Here is a 7057-nt window from a genome sequence, read left to right on the forward strand (position 1 = left end):
ACTAATAAAGACAACCATGTCATTTGCCTTCTTAACCACCCGATCAATCTGTGCAGTCTCTTTCAGGGAGCGATGCACTTGGAGTCTAAGATCCCTTTGATCATCACCACCGTTCAGGGTTTTGCATTTAACAGTGTACTGTCTCATACATTCGACCTACCGAGCTGCCAAGATGATCATCACTAATCAAATCTCACTGAGATTCCTCAGGTCCTGTTGAATTTATTGCCAAGTGCACAAGTACGGGAAGGTACAGGAACAGAGAAACACTGACTTGTGACAGCATCACAGGCAAGTACATTCAGATAACACACGGAACACAAATTATACAATTCTCTATCAATAACAATCTATAGATATGTTTTATGTCATTATCGATATATAAAATACATTATGTCATGATCAATATGAAAATGTGCATTTTGTGTCAATAACAGACTTGGAAATGTTGAATTTGTTCCCTGTCTCCATTCCTCCTGTAATCCACAATCAGATCCTTTGTTTTTGTTACAATGAGGGAGAGGTTGTTTTCTTGACACCACTGTGTCGGGGTGATGACTTCTTCTCTATACGCTGCCTCGTTATTATTTGGGATTCGGCCGATCAATGTAGTGCCGTCAGCAAATTTAATTAGCAGATTGGAACCCGCCACTGCAGCCCCACAGTGCACTATGTACTGATCGCAAAGCTACGAAATTGCATGTGAATAGCCTCCCCTCCCTCAACACTCTTTCTGCCTCACCAGCAGACTGGGACATCTCACATCTCGCTGCCTCCGCCAGGACATTAAACTGTGAACAACTGTGGTCAGGGACTGATCTCTGGGGTACTCCAAACGCTACCTCCTTCCAGTCTGAAAACGACCCCCTCATCCAGACACAGACTACCGGCAGTTTATCATCTCCAACGAAAAAGCCGAATCACCTACTCCTGAGGGTCAATACCATTGCTGACTCTGAGTTTACCACCGTCGAATGCCGGGAGGGACATAATAATCAGAAAGTCTCTGTTCACAGCCGTGTAAATAAAATGTGATCTCAGTAGGGGTGTGGCGCATGCTCAGAATGCGAAGGAGACAGACAAGCTGAGCCAAGTCACAGACTGATGAAGGAGAGGAATGATCCATTTTGATACAGAAAGGGAAGCAGAGAGTTTGATATTGTTCCTGATGCCGGAACTGTGGGCAGTTAAACGACGAAATCTTGTTCCTCTAAATTGTTTTGAGATGTGACAGTGTTTTAATCAGAATTCACCATGGAAACTAAAATTATTTCAGTTGAAATGTTGTCCTTCACCCACTGATGTGCTTTGTAAGCTTTTAACAGTGTAGAAAAGGCAAAGGATTTGTCTATGGGACTCACAAACACAACAGCTCGTTAGTTCCGCTGTATCTGTCAGTTCACCGGCGCTTGAATGCCACCGATCCTTGAATGTGGAGGCGGAGATGCTGGAGAAGACAGCGCCCCACTCGCGACAAGGAGAGCCCGATCACGTGTCCATGTCCGTGATCTGATTGGATACATCGCCATGACGTTATAGCAGTGTGACGTCATTCACTGGCTCTCATTTAGGAAGGGATTCAGTCGGCCATCGCAGATACACCAACAGCTTCGCTCTGGGAAGCGGCTGTTCACCTGCTCCGTGAGTGCGAAGAGACTCATTCAGTTAGCCCACCTTGTGATGCTCCGGTGCGTTCACAATAAATAGAGGCCACATTTCTGTCCGGAGTGAGCAAAGAGTTTTACTCACTCATCCCAGCTGCTGCAACACCAGCAACTTCACATCAGTGAGGAAGTTCAAATCAGCTCCGTGTTAAATGTTTAACCATCACGGTGACTGAAGGCAGCTGCAGGTCCATGAGGGACTGTTACTGTCAGATTCTGCAGTTCTTGCGGCTGCTCATCGCACCCAGGACTGAACCCTGGTCACTGAGCATTGGAGGAGTCTGTTCTGCTGATGTTAGCCTTAAACCAGACTGGTGTTTAATATTGTGGATCTGTGAAAGATAAATCAGTTTGTATCAAATCCCGCGTCTCGCTTGAGAGGCCACTCGGCCCAGCTGGTCCCTGCCCATGGTTCTTTTCCATATCAGTATATGAAAATATATCCCTGCCGATGCCGATGAGAGGGAGAGGGAGAGGGAGAGGGAGAGAGAGAGAGAGAGAGAGAGAGAGAGAGAGAGAGAGAGAGAGAGAGAGAGAGAGAGAGAGAGAGAGAGAGAGAGACAGACAGACAGAGAGAGACAGAGAGAGAGAGAGACAGAGAGAGAGAGACAGAGAGAGAGAGAGAGAATGAATGAATTATGGTTCATCTGCAAGCTTGTTTACACTTTTACAAGGACACTGTCAGCTTCTGTGTTCTTACAGAGAGAGAAGGGAGGAACTGTTTGATGGACAGCTGGGGGTCAGCACGGTGAGATAAGTAGGAGGTCCGCTGATAGACCTCCAAACACATGGTTTTGGACACTGAATGAGCTTTGTTGTGTCCACAGAAAAAGGTGGGTTTTGGAAGATCGATCAGGAGCATCGATCAGTGGCTCTCGCAGTGTGAAAAGGCTGTGACTGGTGGGGAGTTATTCGTGTGTCCATCCCTCGCCTGGGTTAATAACTTCACCACAGAAGAACGGTCCCGTTTGTAGTGGTCACAGTCGGTGACTTCCAAAGGATTTCGGAGGACGACGGGACTATCGACGGCGTCAGCTTACCTGAAGACTCAAACCTCTCTCCCTCTCCGTCACTACTCGACTCAATCCCACGAACTGAACCGAACTTCACTCATCACCGTAAGACGGTATCCATTCACCCCGAGGCGTGAAGAAGCTTGGCTTTCCTATTTCCACACACACACACACACACACACACACACACACACACACACACACACACACACACACACACACACACACACACACACACACACACACACACACACACACAACACACACACACAAACACACACATATAATTATTGCTAACCTGGTTGATATATCTGCATTTATATTGCTGTATCGCGTAGTTACTAATAAACAGCATTAGTTTACAGCAATACCAGGCTCCACGGTGTTTTCTATTTCTGCTGGTTCTTTGACCCGTCACGGTGTACCTAACAGTATCTACTCCAAATATAAAAGATTAAATGAAATAAACAGAATTTAACAGTGTTATGCGTATATATAGCTCCGAAACTATCAAGCTTGAGAAACAATGCTTAAAGTCTTCAGATGGTAAAGTTGAAAAGTTCAATAATCCACGGAATAAGCGAGTGAGAGAAGAGATTTGTAAATCAACACGAAAATGTAGAGAGAAGGCAATTACGAAGAATTCCACACATTTTCCACGCTGGGTAAACGAAATCACAGTCGCCGAAGATCTTATCCGTCGATTAGTTCCGAAATCCACTTAGAAATATCACCAGGTGACAGTGATAGGAATATCGTCTTCAAGTGATTACCACAGAACACCCCGATTCCAGGTAAGGGACAACAAAAGTGACACCACAGGATACTCCAGCAAATCCACACATATGGATTATACGAAGTCACAGTCACACATCCGTTGTGCACTGCGTGCCGATGATCAGATCAACCCAACCTTTTGGGCATGGAAGAGTTGCAGCCTATAGCAGGCACACGCTGAATTTCCAACAACTTGTCTCCCTCTCCCTCTCCCGCTCCCGCTCCCGCTCCCGCTGCCGCAGCTTGTGTCTGACGTCACAGCCCTCCTCACTCAGGCACTTAAAGCGACACTCACAATAAACGAACCTGCGGTCTCGGAACACAATGCACCTCTAAAGTCTGACAGCAGACTCGCGAGTGAATCTTCGATGGTGCAGAGTCAGAAACCGAAGAGTTGCCAGCCTGAATCAGGGGCTCCAGAGAGAAATGGGGTCCAGAGGAGGAAGACGAATAAGACCAGCAGGATGTGGTTAAAAGTGAAAGATTAGAAGCATTTGGAAACTGGTTGATCAAAAAAAAGGTGGTTAATTTCAACAAAACACAGGTGGAAATCAACTGATCAGGCAGAAATTTTGGAGAGGAATACATAGAAAACGTTTAGGCAGAGCCCCTTCCGCATGCCTAGCCTGTGTACTCCGCTGCTTAGTTGTCTCTGAATTCAGAGTTCCTCCAGCGTTTTGTGTGTGTGCGTCTCTGTATTTCCAGCAACTGCAGAATCTCCGATGTTTTATATCTGCATTTTACATTGGCATTAGATACACGTTGATATTGAGTATATTGTTTATATATGTTTCTATACCCAGGATAAAAAAAAAATGAGGTATGGACATTGAACCGGTGCTTGCAGAAATTTTTAATGGCACCTTGATTACCCATAGGGTCATGCGTTAAGTATTTCGCCGGAGCTGAAGCGCCGATTGAAATGCGCAGGCGTCAGACTGAGGACGTCCCTGAGTTTCACGCATGCGCGCAGTCTACAGAAGGCTTTGAAAATGTCGGTTGCAGGTCGGAGCGATTCTCCGTGTTTTTATCTTAAACAGCGACTTCGGGACGATTCTTCTGAAATCCGGACACCGTGACCCGCAATCCCGGGACAGTCCTGTCCTCTTCCCTCTCTCTCAGCCCCACGATCCGTACACGGGCGCAGGGGAGCTTCCGGCTACTGAATGAATGGGAACCGAGGGATCTCTCAGACAGAGCTGAGCTCCAGCTATCTAAATGCAAGGATTAGGAACTCGGAGAAAGGGAACAAAATCTTTTACATCAGCAGTTGAGAAAATCGGCATTAGTACTCTTTTCCATAGATGCTGCGTGGCCTGCTGAGCTCCTCCAGTATTTTGTGTGTATTGCTTCCTCTACCTCCTCTTGCTCTGGACTTTTCTACAGGTGAGAACATGTTTTATCCCATTCTCTCTGGGTACGTAATGACATCAAACACAACATCAAACCTGGGCAACACGTAGCTTTCAAATCACAAATGTGCCAGACTCCAGTGAGACAGACTACTGCCCTTCCCTTCATATTCATTGGGATTTCATTCACTGAGTTCACCACCGTCAGTCATTGGGGGAGGGTTCAGGGGGAATATTTATGGAGAATACAGAAACTAGTGATGCCTGTTTGCATTTTGGTGATGCAAAAGTTGCTGGAGAATTTGCAAGTGGGAAGAAGTGGAGTGATATTTGGAAATCTGAATTTTTAAAGCATAATTTAGCAAGCAAACCACATATGGACACTGTACAAAAGCTTTGCTGAGAAAATCCTCCATTTCCTGTTCCAGGCCTGCTACATACGTCATGTGAGAGTGCAGATGAACTCGATCAAACCCAGAGATCAAAGTTCCTATTGACAGTGATTTGCCAGCTGTGAAAATGAATACCTCTCTATATAAAATTCACTGTGCACATCTTGTCACTGGGTAAAAAATGCACAGTACAAGATTTATCTGCACACTGGTTATTACAAATTAGAGGGGAGCTTACTACAAATTAGAGGGGTATTGGAGGGAGACCTCCAGTGTCCCTGATACCCTCACCTACAAGATGTGCAGCTTGTAACCCTGAACTTCAATGAGCTGCAACTTGAAATGGGTGAATTCCAGATCATCCAGCAGTTGGAGGGGGTGATAGATATGACATGAAGAGAGGTGAGTTACTCCCAAGGTGCAGGACACAGGAAACTGGGTGAGAAACAGGAAGGGGAATGAGGTTAAATAGGCATCGCAGAGTACTCTAGTGGCCATCCCCCACAACAACAGGTGGACCACTTTAGAAGCTGTTGGGGGGAATTAACTGGCAGAGGAAAGTCAAAGGGCTGATAGGGGATTTGTCAGTTAGAGGAACAGAACAAGAGGGGACGAATATCCTAGTGGTAAGGCTTGCTAGTGGTAGTGAGCAGGGGAGGGGGTTAAATAAAATGTGGTTAAAATAAGTTGTAGGGGGAATGGGAGCCAGAGTGACAGAACAGATAATGGAGAGGGTGAATTGAATTGACTTTATTAGATACATACTTCATAAACATGAGAAGTAGAAATATTTACCTTACATCTCCATCTGAATGTGCAATGTGTAATTTATAGTAATTTATAATAGATAGTTTGTACATAGGACAGTCAATATAACATTGAAATGCAATTGTATCAGCATGAATTAATCAGTCTGATGGCCTGGTGGAAGATGATGTCCCGGAGCCTGTTGCTCCTTTTGCTGTGATACCGTTTCCTGGATGGTAGCAGCAGGAACAGTTTGTGGTTCTGGTGAATTGGGCCTGTTTGTCCCTGATATTCGTTGGGCCCTTTTTACACACCTGTCTGTGTAAATGTACTGAATCGTGGAAAGTAGATTGTGCAATGTATAATTTACTTGTTTATATTTGGAGACATTTTTTGGTGTATAAAATGATGAGGGGTATTGAGCGTGTGAGTGGCCAGAGGAATGTTTTTCCCCAGGGTTGAAATGGTTAATGCCGCTTTTCCACACACCCATAGACCCTTTGTCCATCTCCTGAGTAAATAGAGATGGAAAAATATTTAAGGTCTTCCCCCATCTGCTTTGGTTCCACACGTGGATTGCCATTCCGGTCTTCCAGAGGACCAACTTTGTGCCTTGCAATCCTTTTGCTCTTAATCTATCACCATAATCCCTGAGGATAATCCTTCACCTTTTCTGTGACAGCAACCTCATGCCTTCGTTTAGACATCCTGATTTATTTCTTATGTGTTCTCTTGCATTTCTTATACTCCATAAGAAACTGACTGCCTATCCCTGTTTTGCAATTCCATTTTGTGCTTTACCAGGGTCTCAATATCTCTTGCAATCCGAGTTTCCCTGCAGTTTCTATCTTTACCTTTTATTCTGACATACCCGCTTACTACTTTCAAAATTTCGCTTTGAAGGTCTCCCATTTACAAAACACACCTTTGCCAAAAAGCAGCCTGTCCCAATCCACAGTTGCCAGATCCTAGTGTTGATTCCAGGTGTTGATCCATGCCCTGAACTCATCCACCTTTCCTACGCTGCTCCTTGTATTGAAATATACAGGGCTCAGCATATTCACTGAACCACGCTCAACTTTTTCATTCCTGACTTTGCCTGAGACCTGAAC

This window comes from Hypanus sabinus, unplaced genomic scaffold, assembly GCF_030144855.1.
Source record: "Hypanus sabinus isolate sHypSab1 unplaced genomic scaffold, sHypSab1.hap1 scaffold_164, whole genome shotgun sequence".
In the NCBI taxonomy this organism is placed as follows: Eukaryota; Metazoa; Chordata; class Chondrichthyes; order Myliobatiformes; family Dasyatidae; genus Hypanus; species Hypanus sabinus.